The sequence below is a fragment of the Mchenga conophoros genome, linkage group LG7 (genome assembly GCF_057382185.1).
Source record: "Mchenga conophoros isolate Kocher_MC1m ecotype Shallow Benthic linkage group LG7, M_conophoros_male_GT1.1, whole genome shotgun sequence".
Taxonomy (NCBI): Eukaryota; Metazoa; Chordata; class Actinopteri; order Cichliformes; family Cichlidae; genus Mchenga; species Mchenga conophoros.
In genome coordinates this window covers 13,090,141-13,112,891 of record NC_140532.1, presented here as the reverse complement: position 1 = coordinate 13,112,891, position 22,751 = coordinate 13,090,141, and the positions used below count along the sequence as shown (strand labels likewise).

The window sequence follows — 22,751 nt, the reverse complement described above, 5'->3', positions numbered from 1 at the left end:
GCAGGATATTTTCTCACAATCTAATGGTTTTTGGGATTTTTTTTTTAACTAACCAACCTGGAGCCAGCCAATCACGGTGCAATGAGTTGTTGCAGCACAAGTCTATACCAATTAGTGGAGGAATATTATGATTTGTCTTGCAGGGATGAAATAGAAATTATAATATTTTAAAATATAGTGGCACGTTCACAGTGTCAAAGTATTACATCAGCCTCACCCCTCTAACAAGGCCTAACTGTCTACTACAATGCCTCAGGTCTCTTCTAAAGACAAGGAGCTTTAAATATCCCCTTCAACACCTTAACAACCAGCCTCTTTAAACTAGTTTGATCACATCAAAAGTACTTTTGTGGGGTTCAATCCAGAGATCCCTGCCCATTTTAATCAGCTGCCTACGAGCCTATAATGTGTCATGTGGATAATGTCCTTGTCCCGGAGGCATGCCCGGGAGAGGCCCTTAACACACAGACTCTAATCCACTAACCCGGGAGCCACACTCTATTCATTCAGGAATCTGTCTGTTCTCCTCGCACTGCTGGAGTCAACAAGACCAGCCATGTTTACTTGGAATTAGCCTACATTTTAGCAAAACGAACAAAAGGGAGTGGTGGAACATGCACAATTAATTCTCCTCCAGACAACACCTCCTGTGATTTGCGATTCTCACATACAATAGAGGGCACTGCACCTCATCGGCCCGGATTAGAGTGAAATCCAGGCAGGAGGCGGGCTTTGACAACCTAACTGAGAGGGTTAATTCATAATTAATCTTCTCCTTACTGTGCACAGTTACTTGTTATTTAATTTAGGTCTATCTCTGTATGAGTGCACTCTATTGTTTGTTTTTGTGTTCTCCCCGCATGAGCATTAGCAGTGCAGTGTGTTTCGACTCCTTTAGCATTTTCAGCCTCATTACTTACATAATTTGTTCTGACATGCACTCACAACAACTGAAGCGTGCTGTAATTATGACTAGCTGCGGTTATGATGAACTAAAGGTTGTAGCGGCAGGCCCCAGCCATTGGGTGGCAGTGCAGGGCTGTAGCTATGGTTGTCTTGCCAAGTTAAGCCAAGCTTCCACCCACCCTATCCAGCCCACAGGCTTTTGGCTCTGAGCTCCAGCCTCTGATAGCTTCAGGCTTAGGCTGCTGCTAGCTTCCCCCACCCCCACAGCATAGCTGTGAGATGCCTTCATCTCTCCTGAAGAAGCGGAGCTGGCTGGGCGCTCACTCAGGCCTGACAGAGGCTGTGCCACATCAGGTGAAAGCAGTGGGAGTATAGACACAGGGGTGCCAGGCTAGGCAGGGCATACATTCACACAAGCATGCCTCACATAGCCCTATCTGCAGCATGAAGGCCCTGAGTGCACACAGTCTCACTAGCTAACACTCTTCTCCCTCCACCGCTGCACAAGCCCCTAGATGTTCAGTGCACTCAACAATAAAAAGGGTTTGTCTCTGGACCAGCTGAGACAGGCTCCATAGCTTCTTGTAGGAGAAAAGACATCACTTCGAACATATAGTTATTTCCACGCTAGGCTGAGCTGCTTTCATAAAGAAAGGGGTCAAGGAGAAGAAATGAGCAATGGCACAACGGAGATCAAATACACCATGAAGTCACCTAAATCATCAGTCAATATTTGCCCCTTTGAGTGACTGGTCATGAGGCCCCTAAGCCACACTTCAGACAACTGAGGATGATTTGAACTGAATTCACAGAGGGGACCCAATCAAACAGAAAGGCCTACACTTATAAGCACTCCCAATCTGGCAGTCAATATCTATTGACATGAGCTGCGGTGTTAACTGCCTCTTGGTGTGAAACAGGCAGCTGCTGGCTCGCTTGAGCTTGACCGGTGCAGTGCCACTGATCCCATTCACCGCGCCTGCCTGCCTGCCTGCCTGCCTGCCTCTCTGCCTGCCACTTCCCTGTCAGCCAGCCTTGCCTGCTCTGTTTACGACATCAAAGCCAGGCACAGTTAGACAGGCAGTCATGCTAAAGTCCATCCCAGCAGCCCGCTGCTCCTCACAGCACTGTGAGATGGCCTCTGCACGCAGGACACTTCAGAGACACCTGCTGAGATGCCAAGATTACGTTTGAATCACACCACAACACAATCTTATCACGGATAAGACCATGAGGGTCGTACAGCGTCTCAGGACTGTATACAGCATTTGCAGCGAGGTGCGGGTGGGCTTGGGTGATAGGCATGGCAAAGAGAGCAGACAGTGAAACAGAATGTTAAAGCTTGTTCTTTGTCTGTCTGTGTCTGAGCAGTTCAAGGACACTGATTCACAACACTGGCAGGCCTTTTGAGAGGATGACGTGTCACTCAGAGCACATGTACAATGGGGCAGTGAGGCCTCCGTATGCTCACTCGGTGCCCTTCACTGTCTTCTTCACAGCCCTGAGATCATCAGCCCCTTTATTAAAACTTCAGCACACATTAACAAGGACCAGGAAACGATCATTCAACTCTGACCGCTCATAACAATTTACAAAGTCCACGCTAACAGTTTACCGAGGCTGCTTACTCGCTGCCTAACCACTGAGTAAGCAGCTATTAGCAGATAAAAACACATTCGCCTGCGTGATGCAAATTTAAATTAAAGATGTAAGGAATGATGCGCAAGATTCTATCAAGGTGAAGAATAAAATGACTGCTGATGAAAAGAACAAGTAAGTGTGCACTGAGAGGACCTGCTCATGGTATCAGATAGGGCTGCGCAATATGACCAAAATCTCATATCCCAATATAAGACATTTATCGTCCTGACAACGATATAAATCACACGTTTTTATATCGTCATCCGATATATATCGTTATATCGAACAGCCCTAGTATCAGATATAGACTGTATTCTTGTCAGATGTAAACAAACCATTAATTCAGGTAATTCCTCGTTTTTTTCTCTCCATATTATTCACTGTAGCATGCAGATAAAAAAAACAACCCATAGAGCAACTGAAAATCCTACAGGCTTGTGCCAACATGGAAAATCACTACTAGTCAAAATCTCCTGGCTGTTCCCACTGAACCCTTGGACTACTGACATAACGTTGACGGATTAAGATTATCCCTTACATTACAGACCCATGCCCAGGCCACCATCATAATGCTGAGAGCTTAACCCATTACTCGATTGGACCATTAAATCATTTTCCCATAGCCTTCATGTGATAGATGTGTAGAATAAATTAGGTTTGAAACCAAAGCTTCTACGCTGCTCCGTACGGGAATAAAATATTTCTTTTTGTTTTTTTGGGGGGCTCATTTACAATGTACACCACTCTGGGGAAAAAAACCCAACAAAAAAACCCCCAAACATTGACTTCTCTATGTGTGACAGCCGTGTTGTGCTGACAGCTGTCAATGACAGAGTGACGCAAGCCAGCGGGCTCATGTCAGAGATTATGTAAGGAACTGGACAGGGCACAGCATAATGAGCAGATTAGCAAATTCTCTCCCACACATAACAAAGTGTGCTAATATATTATCTTTCTAAAATATTTAGCAACAAATCAAAACAAAAGCTTATGGGGATATCGGCTCCCAAGACAGTTATACAAAGCACATTTTCTTACAGAGCCTTCAAACGCGGTCAACACGCAAACACCAGAGGCACTGAACTGTCTGGCAAATGCGCACTAAGCAATGTTTCTCCATCATTATGCGTCTATTTATTTTCCTTACATGAACTTCCCATTTGGAAATGGAGATCAGCTGTCGGTTGATAAACAGAGTCTTCTCTGAACAGATTCCCGTAACAGTCAGATCGAGCTGTAGAGCGACGACAGCCTAACAAGAGATGGAATCAGAATTCTGCCTCTTTTTATCTGCCAGGGCTCGGCTGTCATGTGAAGTCACACAACACAATACTTTTTTATTCCCATTTATGCAGCAGAAGAAAGGTTATTTGAATGTCAGTGGCAAAGGACAGTCATGGCACGGAACACAGGCAGAATAGTATAAATGTGTTATTTGTTTAGGGATCGGAGGCAGTTGGCATATTACCATAGTGCTGTTCTAATGGCATTTACTGGTCGGCAGCACACACGCATACACAAAAACAACCCACAAACCTGCAGACCTAAACTCTATATCATCACTGTGAAACAGCTTCTATTCAACCTATAAATATACACAAGTCATCAAAAATATTTGGACCAAAGGGATTAGCGTGAGGAAGGACATAATTGACACATTTTGATGTCTTTATGCTGAGTTTTGCTAATTCCCCCCAATCATTTAGCTGCCTAAGCTGTGATCCCACTTCACTAGAGACCAGCTATATCTGAAGACCTATTCCAGTTTCAAAAAAAGAAAAAAAGAGGGGGCTCTTTAAGCCCTTCCCTATTATTCCTTCATAGAAGTGCAGTGACTTTAGCAAAGCTCAGGTCTGGACCATTGCCCTGGGCTGCTTTTTGGATGAACTCAAGCATACATCTCTGTGTTTGTTTGTGTGTGTGTGTGTGTGTGTGTGTGTGTGTGTGTGAGGCCTATTAATATTTAACACTGCCCAACTCCAGATGCCTGTACAACACAGCAGTGCTTCTCTCTTCATGTATCTGCCTGTATTTACTTGACTGTTTTATTGAAGTGCATTCTGACACCCTCTATGAAGGGGGAGCAGGAGAGAGGGGAAGACGTATTCCCAAACCACAGCACAAGACATCTCTCTCCATGTCTCTTTCTCCACCGGCGTAACAGTAATTTGGGCACTAATTTATGTGTTGTTGTGACAAAGATTGAGGAGCTTCCTGACTGGGAGTCTGCTTTCCTGCACTCTAGGGGAAACAACAAAAGCCTGGGTTTACTGAGCAGACGAGCACCATGAAGGGTAGCATGTGTGCGGCGCTCTTTTCCCCTCCCTTGTCTTTCCCACCTGAGCTCAAATCTCCCCCCCCCACACCCCATCACTCTTTACCCCCTCTATCCATCTTCCCCCCACATATTCCCATTTCGTCTGCAACTGTAGTGACAAGTGAAGTTGTGCCTCGGTGCTGGGGACCAGAGGGCACGCCCCTTGCGTGCACGCAAGCGTGTGCACATGAGCATACATGTGTGCCTCGGAGAAAAGCTCGCGCTGTTTGCTTTAATGACAAAACACAACCGGTACGACAGAACTCACTTATATATTGAGCCACAAAAAAATGCATCACAAAGTTGCAAAGTATTTAGTTCATTAAGATCGCATGTCATCCATCCTTGGTTATTATGACGTATATAAAAAATAAAACTCGAGTAAATGTGCATTTTATGCTCTACTCACACGTTCTGCAGCAAGTCATTGGGATGCATCAAAAGTCAAAATCACTGAGGCTCAAATCACACAGGGCCAACTGATGGACTGGTGCAAGAGCTGCTGGTTGAATGATTTGGTTGAGGCTCATGTGATGTTTGGAGCCTGCATTCTGACCACTTCAACTAAAGGGGCAATAGTTAAAGGCTCGACTGTGGTACAGTGCCTTAGTTAAGCACCTCTCAGTCCCAAAACTCCCTGCAGCGATGGCAGCCGAGTAGGCTCTTCCAGAAAAAAACTCAGGAATATATAAATAATGAATCTTTCAAAAATATCCACTGCAATTACACGCGGAAACCTTTACATAACAACAAAGAGTCTTGTTCCAGTGCACCAGGGGAATTTGCTGCTGCCACACTGCGACACACCACAACTTCCTTCCTCCTATAATTGCTGTATTAGTATGCGTTTCTGTAAGACAACCAGGATTCTTCTGGGCGTTCTGAATCGAATCATTCTGCTGTTTCACACAAAGAAATCAAAACATACACTCACACGTGCGTTTTTCGACATTAAAAATTTTTTTTTGCTCACTTCAGTTCATTAAACATTGGGGGTGAAGCAAAGATGTAAAGGGGAAAAGAGGAGGGAAGCTGGAGGTCCCATCTCATGCTGCTGCTCAGGGTCAGTGGGTCAGAGGCACACAGCCAGAACACACATGCAGAGCAGGCTGAATAGTTCAGCTGACAGTAATTGTCCCTCTGTGGTCTGCTTAGGAAAACATGTTTCCAGACAACGCGGACTGGCTGCACGAGCCAGATAGTAATCACGATCTTGATTTGCTCCATCGAATGGGGAAGCTCGGCATAAGCCTCCAGATATGGCTCGAGTCAGTATTTCCACTGGAGCTGACATCAGCTGAAGCAACCTCTGGGCAGGAACACAGCACAGCAGTGTTATAATACAATATCTCTTCAAAAATTAAATAACATAGAATAAAATCTCAAGAGAATCCACACTGCAAGTCACCCTTTAAAAATAAAGTCAAATTTTTACTATTTTATTATGCCGTGCAAGACCAAATTAAACGGCAGATAATATTACAATACCAAGATTTTTTTTTTATCCCACTACCCACAACCTGAATTTAAAAAAATCCTTTTAATAACATTTGTTGTGACTGCCACATTTGTCAGCTGCTGGTGCTCTTTACCGACTCCAGCGGCGGACAAAGACGAACGCTGTTGAAACGAACCAAGATAAAAGCACATGCTTTTGCCGTCTTGTGACAACGTGCTAAAGAAATGTCAAAGTAAATCCCAAAATTAAAAAGTCATGTTGCCAAAACATGTGTAGGGCTGTTTGTCTTTGAAAGCTATTCTAGTCTATTAGTTTAAACAATGAATGCTCCGCGTGGCATCTCCGTTACTCAACAACTTTCGCAGCAGGGCTGATGAGCACTACCTCTGCCATTCTGCTTGAAGGTCTTTGGTTTTCATCAGCTGAAAAAGAGCAGGCAAGGACAGGGAAGATGAATGACATCAATGGCCAGCCGATACTTCCAGGGACGTGTGATTGAGACAAATGAGCCTTGTTACATTAGCTGGGATACTGAATCCTGCTGCTCAAAGATCCAGAGCTTGATAGAGCTGAAACTAGAGGCACCCAACCTTTCTACAGATCACCGGTGTCATGGGGCCCGAGAAGAAGAGCTTTCTCAAAGTGCCTGCTTCGCTGGGCTCACTCCCCCCCTCCCCCCCCCCCCTTTTCTGCTTTTCTCTTGGCCCACATTTGCTTTGCTCTATTTTATACCAGTGCACCCACACACACAAACACACACAAACATTGTGGCTACATGGCCTTCAAAGATTATTTTGGCCTTTTCTAGGTGTAGATGAAAGTGAAATACAGCCATGATCTAATCTATATACAATACACTTGAGCATTAGTGTCTATGAGCACTTCCTTCATTCATTATGCATTCCCACTGCTACTAAATGCACAAAATGATTGCACTGACATTGCAACAATCCAAAATATATTTGCATTGTTGGCCATGATAAGCAGACTGAGGCAATGAATTTTAAGGGTTCTGCTTAAGTGTGAGCACACTGCTGTGTCACTTTAGTGGTAATCATGAATGCAAGCGAGCGTCAAGTTACACAGTATCTGACAGGCTTGTAGGAAATTAGGTGTATATTCCATTTATTTATATATATATATATATATATATATATATATATATATATATATATATAGTAGTGATATCTTCTTATAATTCCTGTGCATCTGAGCCCCACAGTTAGAGACTATACTTCTTCCCTTAAACCCTCTAAATATACATTTTTGAAAATACACTGCCACTGAGCTCACAATCAAGTGAATTAATTCCGTTTTTGAAAAGCTTACATTTGTCCCAAAAAAGGGGTTTTCAGTCATTTTTGCAGAATATAAAAATAAAATCTGCGATAATCTCTGGTGGAGGAGCTGCTGAGCAATTTCACCGTCATCCTCCTTTCCTCTAGATGTAACAGACCGTATGAAAGGCATTCCTAGACGACAGGGGTGCACAAGGAGTACCTACTGCCACACAGAGTTCATAGACTGCTTACAGCGTGTGAGGCACATTTCCCCCCCACACTGCTGTTTTCATAGTCCTACAAACACTGGCCTGGTTTTGTTTAACATGGCAGGATTAAGCAGCCATGCGCAAAGCATGCTTCCCTCCTTGCACACTTTGCTTACAATGGAAGGCCTGAGCGCTCTTTGCTACCTTTTGGTGAACCAGCTTCCCTGACTGCTGGTGCTTTGGTGCTCTAATCCCAGGCAAATAAACAAGTGCCAAGATTAATGATTGCATAAACGCGTCCCCAAAGCCCTGGAATAACAGTCGGCTCTTCAGCCTGTTCTGCTGCCATGCAAAGGCTCTCAGAGTCAGCTGACAACCTGTATATCCCTCTTCCCTTCCTGCTGCCTCAAAACAGCCAGGAATCGTCTGTGCTTTGTTGCTTCATTAGCGACAGGAAGCTGTCAATATTTTCTACATGACGGGGGTACGCTGCACTGGGAGGATGCGTCTATGCTAGAGCGTAATAAAGGGTCCTCCACAGTTCTTAAGCTCTCCACTTCTTACTTCTTGTTGCTAATCAAGGCCACTGCACAGCATGTCTGGCCCTCAGCGCCTGACATAACAACCCCGTCTGTCTGAGGCCATAATGAAGGCAACATGATAGGAGGAAAGTGGAGGTTCTCGAAGACTTTTGATTAGCTTGTCACCCTCATCAGGACTTGTAAAATACTTGCATTTATGACTTCTTGTTTAAAAAAAAAAAAGCAATCTAGTAGATATTTAGGAGGACATTAGAAGTGTGTGTGTACAGAAATAAATCACAACCCCAACAGACCAAAAAGGGCCATTAAAATGACATTAGGAGCATGGTCCATCCTCTCATTCCTGTCATTCCAGGTCTGTGACGCTAAGATGAGCGGCTTTATGATGAGGAGGAAGTAGTGGAGACGGGGAGAGCGAGAGGCTGTAAAAGAGAAGTTGGGAGGAGCAGTGCAGTCCACTAGTCCAGGGGCAAGAGAGCGTGGGACGTTCAGATGAAGTGGGAGGTCCCACTCCAGGAGGTTGCTCCTAAACATGAAGGCAGAGGCAGCACCCCGCCTAATGAGGGGTGAAGTGGAGCCCCCTGTGGGATCCCCTCAGGCACATTCATTAGGAGATGAAAAAGCATTTCCTGCGGCAGAGCAAGTGCCTGCCTTAGCTCGGACATGTTTAATTTAGGGCCATATGAAAACAGAAGGCCACACTGCTCAGGTCTGCTGTTGTCAGTCAGGGGGAATCAACACCCCATATGGCCAGTAAGTCAGAGCCAGGATAAATGCTGTGTGCAGAATTGAATTAAGATTTTTTCAATTCCTGTTTTGTTTTGTTCTTTTTCGTCCTTTGGCTTGGTTTCCACCCTTTTAGCTTACAACGTACATATTATTAAAAGGTCAAGTACACTGACACTTTCAACTCTGGGCAGAAAATTCATTGTAGACAGGCTATTATAGAGAAAATGTGCATCTTATCGCAAGTTTCATTTCCCTCAATGCATTGCATTTGGTTGCATCTTTTTGGCTCCAGGCAAAAATAATAGATTCGTTTAGCCAGTGGTGGTTTGTGGAAGGATTATGGTAATGCAGCACTGAACGCTGCAAGCGAAATACAGTAAAAAAAAAGAAAGTGCTGCAGTAAGAGACACAGGAAGAATATCTGAGAGGTTAATTTATATGATTGCACAAATCTGCATTCACAAATGCATCCTGAAAATCTCATATCGCGCAAGGTGCACTGTTTGCAGAGACAACAGAAGAGACAACTACTTCTTTTATTCCACTGTATGAACAAGGGCATTACGGTGTATCAATCCACAGCGATTCGGATACATGTCCGCTTATCACGGCCGCTTATCCTTGTTCCTGATGAATCCTCACATTTATTAAGGCTGTCTTCTTGCCTTGTTAGATATGTATAACCAATCTCCTGTAATTAGCAACTGCTAACCTTTGGGGTGCTAATCCCCCGTGAATTGTGGATTTGTACATCAAAGCCCACACTCTTCCATATAGCTGGTGCTTGAAATTACACTATTTGAAACCTGCAATTATTTGTATAGCACGGATGCATACAGTCTCCTCTTTTTATGTCTCTGAGAATCCCGTGGGTTTGCAGTAAAGAATCCTTAATCCACTCCAGTGGAATCCAAATATAGAGTTAACACCAGCTTCCCAAAATTTAGATGCACAGCCAAGTGCCTGCTGAACACGTAAAGTGGAAAAAGCTCTCTCTCTCTCCCCCTCTCCATCTTCCTCTCTCCTTCTCTCTTTTGCATAGTTAAGATTGGATTCCTTTAGTGGCTTAGAAGCATCATATAGGAAACAACGGGGATTGCCCAGCGGTGCAACACAAAGATGCTTCAGTATCAGAGAAAGGCTACAAGAAGAATGGCTGTGTTGTCCTTTTCACGGGCAATACTTTAAAGTTAATGAAATAATCAATAGTCTTGCCTGTTGTTTAATGTAATCACATGTCCAGTCAACACAGTGAATGCTGTTTAGAGTCAGCCGCAATTTGTGCTCTCACCCTCTTCAAGGCTAAGCTAAATCCATTGTGCAAGAAGGGGGAGATTATACGGAGTGAAAATAACTGAGATAGCTTCCCACACATACACACACACACACACAAGCACACACAAGTGTGCACGCAGACGCGCATGCAAACCCGATGCTTTTGCAGGGAGAATGCCTGAAGCATTTACTTTCTTTAATGAGAGACATGAGTCTCATGTGTCAGTGATGCACAGCATGGGAACAATAGGGTGGGCTTTAATTCCATCACTCTACTGTATTTATCCCTCTATCTCATCAATACCTGCCAGTTAAGCAGGATGAAATAAATCATGTCAAGTAGACTCAGTCAGGACCACACTGCGCTCAGCAAACACGCAGAACCCGAACTTAAAACTCGGGGTGAATGCAGTTTTACGCAGTCGGTGACAAATTTAGTGCACGGGTCTTAAGCAAGGGAATACAAGAGATTGTGTTCAGAGACAAAGATCATCCTTCCTGCACCTTCTCTAGCAAGTCATTAAATAGCAATGAATTAACAATGATGTTGTTGGGTCTTTAGAGGAAACGAATACCTCTGCTGTCACCTAAGCCTCCCATGGAAATCTCTTTACTTACCCCAGTGAAACATGGATACCTCCGCTACACGTCTTTTAACATCTTAAAAGGCAACTAACGCTCCACCTTCTTACATTGCACAATAAGTGCATTAACAATTGGGCACGGGGCTTTTGAATGATATTGAAAACTTGACTAGTGTTTCTTTAAGTGTACATATGGCTAATACTGCTGTAAATCATGTGCAAATATGGCTTCATGTGCGAGCAGCAAAAATAATAGCCAGTGAGATCTTTCAAAGTCCTCCCCACATATATGCAATAACACCAGATTTATCATCAGATAAAAAAGTAACACATAAAACACTTCAAGGATTGGCTTTGAGCGATAGCAATAATCCTGCAGGCGGCCAAATTATGATTTATCTACTTTGGCTTGAGAGCACATGGGGCAGTATTGTATATATCTGTGGTAGCTGGGCTTCTCACTGTAGCATAGGAGCGACTCAGAGAGAATACATTTGGTGTAAAATTGCTTCATCTGTTTACAATTCCATTTGGAGTTTATGAGAAAGACAGGCAAACACAGCCTGATATATTGCCCCTGTGTCACGGCATGGCAGGAGCATCCACACAAAGATTCATCTCTCACTTAGAAGCCAAATGATACGTCTAATTTGCTGCAAGCACAGTTATTTTTAACCTCTCCAGCTGTCAGATAATGGAGCTTGACTGTCAGTGCTAGTGTGTGCAAGTGTGTTAAAAGGTTGCAAACTCTTTTCAATCTACCATTCCCTTTGAGGGAATTACAAAATGCGCATTCCCATTAGTTCACCTGATTGACATTGCTTCTTCTTTTATCAAAACCCGAAAAAAACAGAAGAGAGTTGACTGAATTAAGATGGAGACTTCCAACAGCAATCTAAATACAGTTTTCACACGGGCTGTCAAAAAATTATGGTGGCTAGAAGAACATCTCATAAAGTTCAGAAAGTGTTTTGTGGTTACTGACAGCACAATAGGAAGTATTATTACAAACCCGAGTAATGGTGTCCTTTGTGCAGCGTGCCACATTAAATCGTGTACCATCACACGCTTCACCTAACACCTCTAGAGTTACGAGAAAGCACGTGAGGCTTAATATTCACAGCTTTTATTTCATTTTGTACCGCCACAAGGAGAAGGCCAGCGCCGCTGAACTGAGTGAAAGGGCCAGTTACGTAAGACCACTGGAAACTGTTCTTAATCAATGAACTGGCAGCTGACTGCACACTGGTGTCAGTGGCTTGGCTGATATAATTTAGATGGACACTAATGGATTCCTAGCCTCGTCAAACATGGGTGTAAATCACAGCACTTTCACTGTTAAGGGACTTTTGACATTTCTAACAAGCGGCACTTGTTACGCTGCACTAACATGATAATGCAACAGGAAATATGTCCTCGAGGACGTGTGGGCTTATGCGCAGTAACATACAATAAAAGAAGGCACGTCAGTCACTTTCGGAGGCGTTGCATTGAATGTGCCCGCTTTTTCAGTGACGCGTTTAAACCCACCACGAACTATGTAAAAAACACAAACAACCCAAAAAACACACAGCCATCTCTATTCCTCTACAGTAAATAATTCCACTGTCCCAATAACCAGCTGACCTCTAATGTCCGCTAACTCCAGCTTAACAGCGCATTATGTAAGAGAAGTGAAGGGGACATGTGGGAACTGAACTCTGTTCACTTCTATTTGACCATGCGAGTGCAGGCAGCTGGATGTGCCTGCTTTTCTGCGTATCGCTGGGCTCTTAGAAAAACGTCTGCAGTGACACTTCGTACTGACCACGTCTGACTTCAGCTTCAGGGTGGCTCAAGATATGAACCTCAGTCATGGCACAAGCTTCCGTCCGCCGTGTGCCTATGTGGTTAGACTAAAGCTCAAGTAAACTGTTACGAAACGGCCTCCTTTGTGGAACAATAAGCTGAATTTGCTCTTGCCTTAAAATCTCCCTGCAAGGTTTTTCAAGCCCATCACGACTAAAAACCGCTACCATGTAGACAATGTAGCTCACCTCAAGAAAATACTTGGCCACAAATGTTGTATCTGGCCTGAAAAGCGCATTATTTGCGATTCAATTCACGTGATCATAAAGGACCTCGTTATTGTAGACGGGAATGCAAAGAAAGTGCTGCGCTTGGAGGACATCAATAAGTAAATGTGCACCTAAATAAAAAAAGGGGAATGGGGGGGGGGGGGGTCATGTTTTTTTTTCCCCCTGCAAAATATTCATGCTTATCAACACAGATTTTTTGCAAATAGGCTGATGCGGTACAATGCTGCTCTTGCTCAAAAACCTGCTGAAATAGCTTTTATGTATTCTAACCAAGCGCTCGCACATCATGCTGTAGCAAGTGTACTGTGTATGCTTCCACACTGGCAGTGTTTCCTGTCTTACTACATTGAAAGCTAAGTTTCATAATCAGGTGCCAACAGCAGTGCTCTTAGTTACACAAGCAGCCGCTAATGGTGCCGGGTCAGTATTTGGGATCTAATCCTCAGAGGTAATATGATCCACCACAACAACTTTCTACATGCCGCTCTGGCCCTACAGGAAACATAACACTCTTTATGAATCGAAACAAACCACAAACACGGGTGCCGAGCAGGAAAAAAGATCTCTCCCCCTTTGCCTCCTTGATGCACAAGATTTATTTCTCTGCCTGTTCATTTGGCACAAACATCACCGCGTTACAAAAGAACACAAGGCTTGGGGAATTTTCTCGAAAACCCATTGCAATTCTCCTCCATGCTAGTTAAATTACAGAAGAAGTCACAGCAGGGAACTTGGGAACACAGCTACCAATCAACTGAAGCAATTCTCCCGGTGTGTTTGTCAACACTGCTGCCTTGTGTAATTGGCATAATTGTCAGGTTAGTGCTCGGAACAAACTGGGCGTCCTCTTGGCGAGCACGGGCCGTGTCATTAAAGGGACATGTTTCTGGAGGCGCTCCCGGGGACACGTAACACGCGAGCATGTTGGAGCGACAGCTCGCCTGATAAAATGGCTGCCTCTTATCTCCACTATGCATATGAAAGGCTTATGCCTTCTCCATGACAGATTCTACGCCTCATCACCATGGGATTTGCCCAGATACACCAGAACAGAAGCTGGGAGAAAAACAATGTATCACATGTATAGCCTCATCTTAACACTGTCAACCGTTCATGTGTAGCCACCGTGTACGAGCACACATATTGAGGCTCGCGTAACGCAGCGCACGGACTCAGTACTGGTTTGCTGTGGATAATGAAATGTGTGTGTTTCGCTCATCAACAGTAATTCCCAGTTTAATGGCTGCATAGTCAACTTGGCAATCCTGGAGCAAGCCTCAATTATCTTGATAATCTGTAATGAATACTTGATATAATAATGATATAGTATCTATAATTACCATGATGATGTGGGGTAGAGTGTGGTGAAAAATAATCGTTTGTATCATCACCGCTGGGTAGCATCATTATTAATCTGACAGCTCTCATAAAGCGCTTTGTTTGTTTTCTCTGATTGCTCTTTTACTACCAAAATAAACAACTTGGCTCCTTTGAGTTACAGCGGTATAATTTGTTGGAACAGCAAACGCATTTATCTATAAATTTATTTTCAATTTGAGGTAAGCTGCAGTCACGAAAGCTAAATCACTACCAGGGAGAAGATTATTCTAATTACTAACCAGCTGTCGCACATGCTGCATGAGCACAGGATGTGTCAGAACACAGAGCAACCAGTAATCAGTTTCACAGAATCGTTTGAGCACACATTTACATCTTGCACACGATGATAAACATGAAATTGTCTTCATTTGTATGGTAATGTTGTAAAACTAAAAGAAGCATATGCTATAACACGGCACGACTGAATTTAGAAACACAAATTTTATGGTCAATTTGTCAATCTCAAAAGCCGAGTGTTTATTTGCAGCTGGAATAAGCCTGATGGTATTTTAGTTTTCATTCAAGCATCGTCAAAGACATGTCGACTACCTGAATGCAACTCATATACTCACACTAATGTGGGTAATGTTTAGTTTTCAAATGGAAAGTGGGTCCAAAGGTATACTGTGATTCAGTCACACAGTAAGCTGAGGCAAAGCAGGGGAATTTTGTCATATGAAAGTCTGTCTTTTCCCAGCTACACTATATCTGAATAAGACCATAATGCAAGCATGGCTTGGTCCCTGGGGTTTTCTTTGCCATTTACACTGCTAGCGCTGCAATCCCCCTGACAGGCCTGTTTATGACTGCTCTGCTATCAGAGGGCTGAGCAGAGCCAGGGACGAGCCTTCATTAGAGATTAAAGTGACCGTCACAAAGTCCAAAATCATCACTGCTTCCCACAGCAAGGCGAGGGGAGACACTGAATGGGTTTAAGCTCATGCATCAACAGCAAGTCAGTATCAGACGGATCCTCTGTTTAACACAAGTTCCTTTTAAATTTCAATATGCATTCATGAATGACATTTAAAGACATTTTTTTTAAATTGGCTACAATCAGACTTGTCATATTCATGGCTTTGCTGCCATGAAACAGACATGCAAGTAAATACCAAGCATGACATTACCTTGCAAAGAGAGCGATATTTGAAGCAGGAATATTTTTGATTCCATAGCAGTCATTTAGCAGACAAACAAGGATGCTCTGCATCATAGGAGGATCAGATGCAATTTCCTGCATATTAGAGCTTTCATACATGATTTCTACTAACTGCAGAGCTGGGAGCCTGGCTGATTTGCCTTTAGTGGTAAAGCTTATACATCAACTCAACCAGCCGCTGTACATTACGAATTATAATATAAGACAGAATACGTGCAGTTGGGTGGAAGCCTTGGCCTTTTGTTTTGACCGTAACCACTCAAGATGCTATTCCCTTCCAGGCATTATGTGCTCTGCACCCATCTGTCTATTTCCCCAAACTCTGCAAATTCACAAAGAGAGCGATCCTACTCCAGCACTGATAGTTTTTCTCTGTGGGGGGAACGCATTGATGTTTTTAAATTCAGACAATCTGTGAGTTCCTTTACACCTACACTGTAGGTAACAAAGAGCAGTGTAACACAGGAAATTATGGGAGCGAGAGAGGTTAAACAAAGCAACAAAGCCGTTATACACATTACGCCATTTCTCCTTCCATCAAAATTCTTGCTGCATCTCCAGAACAAAGCAGCTATTCTCAGAGGAACATGAAAGACAGACACCTGTCAATCACAGCTCCTGCAACTCCATATTTCCTGTGTCTGAGCCTGCAGAATGGAGAAATGTGCAATATTCTGATAATATTTCATGCAAACGAATGCAAGTCAGAACACTTCCCTGCTGGCCAGAAGGAGGGGGAATGAGAACAGGTAATTATCGGATTGCCTCAAGGCAAAAAATGATAGAGATTGCAAAGAACGGGGATATTTAGCCCAGCTAATGAAGCCCCATGTTTTGGGAGCACTGGGAAGAAGGAGCAGAGGGAAGCTAGGCTGTGGCTCAGCAGGAGGTAGAGCCTGATAAGACCATCTTACATAATGGCCACATCCAGAATTTGCTCGCCGTTTGGACCGAAGCTCCCTGTCCCTCACATTCTGTCCTATACAATCACCGTGGCCGACCGAGGGAGTGTAAGACTGCCTGCATATCCAGTTTCCTTAAACGTGACCTTTTAATATGTTAATTCTCACCAAATAATCTGTGATGTTGAGGAATGGGCACTGAGTCTGTTGCAGAAGCGCAGCTACAATTGAATTATGGTCATTTAAATGTCTTTTAAATGCAGTTTCTTTGTGTATATCAATACCAGTTCTAATCACTAAGGAAATACAAAAAAACTTGAGTGACTTGAGTGAAGGCTCATCCCTCTTGGCCCAGTCAATTTAACCCCACTGAAGGGTTTATGTTTGCCCATCTCGACAGCCTTACTTAAAGTGCTGAAAAATAAAAAGAGATTGCTTATTTTGTATATGCAGCACTTCCCCCGGACGGATATGAAAGTTTAATCATGGCATTAGGATTCACAGGCATTCCCTTGCTAGACCTGCTTGCCGACATCAGAATTGCTAATTTGCCAGTTTGCCCAGGGAGGGCTGGCTGGTGGTTGAGGAGGGGATGAATGGAAACAGGAGTCTGATTTGTCCAGATAACCTTGAACCTTAACGCTCAGCTTCCTGTGGTCGTACAGAGCTCAATCAGTCCCTCTTTATCATGTTGATCTGAGCTCCTGTCCAGTGTAGCGGCCGGCACAGCGCTGCACTCGCTTTCACCTGACAACTCCGGGAGTGTGTCATCGAGAAAAATCATTTCCCGCTCTCTTCCACAGTCATTAACTTCCGCTGAAACCCCATGAATAAATACAGCAAAATAATTGCTTTCAAAGACAATCTAGCCTCTGCAGTGTGATTCCGATCAGATATCAACATTAAGCGAAATGTAAGTCTTTGAAAAAAAAGAATGATAGTAATTGTGGCTCAGTTTCTAATCTGAGTAATTAATTTCTATTGCTTGTGATGAAAATCCACCGGGGGCACAGGCATGATAAAGAAGAAAGGTCCTGACAGGGTTATGATTCAGCAGAGATGTGAAATTCAAATTAGCCAGGCTAAGCAGTTTGGAGCTGATGTTGATTTGAGTGGACTTACTGGTCAGCCCTACAGTACAGTACAAGAGCCAAGGGCTGAAAGATGGTGGAGTTACTCATTGGCACAGGTGCTTTATCAGCAAATTACATGTGAGAGATGAAGGACTAACGACTGCAAGCTATACTCGCACTGTAACTGTAAATTTACAGTAAATTAGAAAGACATTATTATGCAAACTAAGATTTCCAGTCCTTTTTTTCCCTCTCCCAAATACACCTTTGTGATTACAATAATCCCAGAGAAAATTGGTGCAGAATAGCCGTGTCTAAGTCCACTGAGAGCCAGACTCTCGCTATTAACAAAATTAAAGTGAAGATCTATCATTGGCAGGGAGAGATGGAGCAGCAGGAGCAGAACTCTCACTGTTTTCTGTCACAGCCTCAGCTGTGTGCACACACTCTCCTTACACACTGCCATCTTTCACTCAGCCAGGCACTTGCCTCCTCGCCCACTGTGCCCACCAGGCCCGGGCAGCACATGCCACTGCCAAACATCCATTTACTCCCCGCAGGACTCCCACGTATCTGAAGTGTGCCTGTCACTGAGACCTGTTTAGATTTTAGACAGCACTGAACACCCATTGCACAGGTGAATACCTGTTATTTGGTGAGCCACACAGATAAACACACACAATGCACGTAATTCAATGCCTCATTTGAAATCCGATTCGATAATTTCTCCGGGAACACCTTGTCGGGTGGAATGACTCGACGGAGGGTGGTAATTGCATCCCTGTAGAGAGGCTGGTAGCCTTCGATGGAAAGCATGGATTTATGTCCACTGGATTCGGTAGCGAGAGCTGAAAAACGCGCACCATAGTCCAAATAGGAGGTAATGTGTACTGTATGTGTGTCTGCGAGTCTTTGTGTACACATGTGTTCACAAGTTCAAGCTGTGGGAGCAAACATACAACACATTAATTGGCTATTATATGAGCAGCATGACCTGATGACCAGAGATGTGTTTTCTCTACAAAGAATCCCACCTCCAACATCTTAGCCCGGAGGCAGGTTTAATGCTAACCTGCAGATGCTGCTTTTGTCTTTGAAGTGGAGCGATGAATGCACCAGAACAGATGGAGATGTTGGATGCTTTCAGGAATTATTAATGGCAAGCTATGATCCCAAATGACCTTCAGCAAATAGTCTCCCAGCACTGGAGTACACAGGCAGCCCCTCACATCCATACTGTAGTTTTAAACCACACCTGGGTCAATGAAGAAAACACCAAGCTATCATTACTGTACTTCCAACTACACAATAACCCATTTGGGAAGGTTTGCTCCTTTTCTTTTAATTTCCTGCAAAGAAAACACAGAAGCATCCATCACATCAAACTCAATTGTATGTTTCAGGAATAGATTTGAGGTTTATGCAGCAAACGCACTAATTCCGTAAAGCCCAATTTGTTTCTCCAACAATGTGAACCACACACTGGAATTAATCTGCAGAAAGCCTTTCCTGTTGTTTTAAAAATAAACCCTTCATCACTGCAAGCTTTTGTTGTTGCTTAAGGGATACACTGTGACATCAAATCTATCTTATGAACATACATCAGTAATAGCCACATAATATCGGTTGCCTATGGATAGCATTCAAATTACAAAGCAAGCAATCTTTGAATCGCCTGGGAGAGAAACTGAGCTGCTTTATGTCATAAACTAAAACGAATGTAACAAAAAAAAAGCTGCTTTCTCTTAATATATGCAAAAAATAAAGTATACAATGCTTCAATCAATTCAATCTATACAAAAGGGACAAGTTTTCCACTGGTTTTCTCTTGTAGTGTAAATTTGTCCGACTAATAACGACCAGATTTGGCTTTATACAGTTAATCAGTCTATGTGGAGAGAAAAAGAAGGATATCACTGGGTGACAATTTAGCTATTTATAGATTTTTTTTTTTCATACTGTATCTGCATTTGTGAAAAAAAGAAAAAAGTGAACACTTCATGAGGCAGGATGGCTTGGTAAAGATTGCGATATACACTCAGAAAAGCTCAGAAAAACTGGCCCTGTCAGCAGACTGGCTCATGTGTTCCTAGACTAATTTCTAATTACCCGTTTAGAGAAACAAGCATTTTAAAAGTGGAATGATTACACAGCCCCTCATCGTGAAATGAAAAAATAATTGTTATGCACTATAAACAGGTGTAACAATATGTTTTACGGGAACTATAGTGAAACATGAGGTTTTTTAAAAGTGGGATTCACGCTTCAGAACATGAATTAATTCATGTGATATTAGTTCTTTCTTGAATTAGTTTCATCTTTTAGTTTCATTTCAAGTGCATAATCCTAGCTATGGCGGCTGGTGTAGGACAAAGGCTTTATTCAGCCAACAGAAATCAAAAACATTGTATTTAGATTGTATATTCTACATTTGCCCATAATGGATTCGGTCAGTCACGGCTATTGTGGGGAAATGCAAAGCAGCTGGCCACTGCGTTTCTTCTGTTTGTGTATAAAAACTAGTGCTGTCAGCGTTAATCTCGTTAAAATGACGTTAACGCCATAAGCGCATTAACGTGGCAAATCTCCGTTAGCGCTAATGCGTTAACGCCATGCAGTCCCACGCCGTGCAGTCCCACGGGTTAGCACGTCCGATCCGTGCTAACCCGCTAACCGAGATTTGTCGCGTTAATGCAGTTATGGCGTTAACGTCATTTTAACGAGATTAACACTGACAGCACTAATAAAAACATTTTTGTACGCACTATATTTTAACAAATTTGAATATCATCAAAACTAAGCAATAAATCAAAAATAGAAAAATTTTATGTGTCAATTAAATATTTTGTGGTAATTTACGATGTGTAGGCTGCCAGTCCGTTGTTTACCTCAGCTGGTGTCCATGTCTATTTACTCTTGAGGGGGGTGTAAAACTTTGTGAAAGGACTTAAATATGAGTCGACGAGTCACTGAAACTCCTGTGTGACGACAGCGATCCAGAGGTGAATTATTCAGGATATCTCAAACTTTTCTGTTGATAAGCACTGCTATTTTTGCTCCATTGCTAGCTGGTGTTAGTTTCTTTTTCTGTTAATCAAAACAAATGAGTGTAGAAAAGAAAAGAAAGAAACCATTTGTAATCATGATTCTGTGAAGTTGTGCCTCAGGTGCCTGAAAACATAAAATCAAAAAAAGATTTGGGTACAAAAAAAGAAAATGCGCTCAAATTACTCAGGCCATTTCGTTTCAACATCAATAAACAGCAAACACCTACACTATAGCTAATATTTTACATCTGTATGGGTGTATTGGGTTCATACAGTTCTTTTATTTAAGGGGAATTGAGGACTCCTAGATTGAGTCAGGCAGCCAGCACCCTGTAATATTTGTACAGAATTTGCAAGGTCTTCAACTCTCAGTTTCTAGAGAATAAATACTGGGCTAGTACTCTCCTAAGACACTGCATGCCTTCAAAGAGCTACATCTAAGGGAGAAATTGATCAGACACTTTTTCTCACACTTGGTTAGAGCTGAAAGGAATAAATTATTTGAACGGTGTCTATCTACTTATATACCACGGCCACTGATTAATTATCTTAGGCCTCGCTAATGAGAATTTGTAAACAAATACAATGTTAATCTACTATGTATACTATGTTTACTCAAGTTTGGTGAGGCCGAAAAAAATCCCTTATGTATAAATTATAATAATCCCACATCAAGAGATGGAAAAAAAATCCATCCTGAGATCAAAGCCCAGACGGGCCCAATGTAATCATGTGTCAAAAGATCAAAAAACACCTTCCTCACTAACTCTACTAGAGAAGGTATGTGAAACATAGAGTGGTTTATCATAGAGGGCTGAATTTGCCATAATTAAAAATAATTTAAAAAGAGTAAATGAATTAATTAATATGCCAATAACAAAAATAAACAAGTAAATCAATACTGAATTACCTTTATATTCATTTCTCTATTTAGTTACAATTTTCCACTTAATTTATTTTATCTGTGTATACATTTCTGCATTGATGCATACACAGATAATGCAGATACACACTGCATGCATTAATGCATTTTTTCTTTGCATTTTTCCCTAAAACTTTCTCACTTCTGATTTTTATACATTTCTTGAAGCATTTTTTGCTTTATTATGCAAATAAAAAGGAGCTGTCGTTCAAACTGTGCCATGGGGTCAACATTTTGCTTATTGCGTCTTTTTTCCACAAACATTGCCACAACAGAAATGCCCGCCTCCAGTCGGGAGGTCGTTAGAGAACTGAGATGCTTAGATAATCTAACCTAAAATAATACAGACCGTTTGGGCTGTTTAGTTAGACACTCGCATGGATGGTGTGTTTCAAATCACCATATATGAACACAGAGGGTCAACTTTTCGTTTCAATAAATTGGAAGCAAGGACTCATTGTGGGTACCTGCACACGTACATCGAAAATAACTGTGAGGCAGAAGGCGGCACAAAGTTAGTGAGAATGTCATATTTGGGTGGGACTGCGGTAAGACTTAAGACATTTTATCTAGGAGTGTTACATCGACTTTGTGCGCTGCCAGTGTAGCTAAGCTATGTAGCTACATTGACTAGCTAACGTTTTGACAGCACACCCACGAGTGCAAAATTATTACTATTTTTTATTTAATCAGTAACTAAAATGTAACAACCTGATTTAAATAAAAAGAAAACAGAACAGGGGACTTATTACTAAAGCAAACACATTTACTTGTTTATAAATTCCTTGGTTTTTGTGCACTGAATAATTAATATACAGTTATTAAATTATTAGCACTGTTGTCTCAAAGCCTGAAGGTCCTGGGTTCAAATCCACCAGCTGGCTCAGGTGGGTTCTCCGTGGGTACTCCTGGTTTCCTCCCACAGTCCAAAGATATGCATGCCTTAGATTAATTGGCAATTCTAAATTGGTGTGAATGTGAGCATGACTGGTTTTCTGTCTGTGTTAGCCCAGGGGTAGACAACCTAGATTGCTAGATAGGCGTGCCCCACCTATCACAGCTTGGAGATGCTCCAGCCCCCCACCCAAACCTGACTTGGATAGATGGAAGATGTTAGTATTATATACTTATAAGTCAGTTTTATTATCAATCTGAAAATGTAAATGTGCTTCACCTACGTTTTGATCCCCCCTCTGAGGCGTAGTTTATGATCATACATGATAAGAAAAAAAATCAAGAGAGTAAATT

General features: G+C 42.5%; 1 protein-coding gene across 2 annotated transcripts in view; it reads right to left on the bottom strand.

The window, feature by feature from the left end:
• The window catches only part of roraa (RAR-related orphan receptor A, paralog a), a 187,284-nt gene that overhangs the window by 16,038 nt on the left and 148,495 nt on the right, over window positions 1-22,751 (bottom strand). The window lies entirely within an intron of this gene.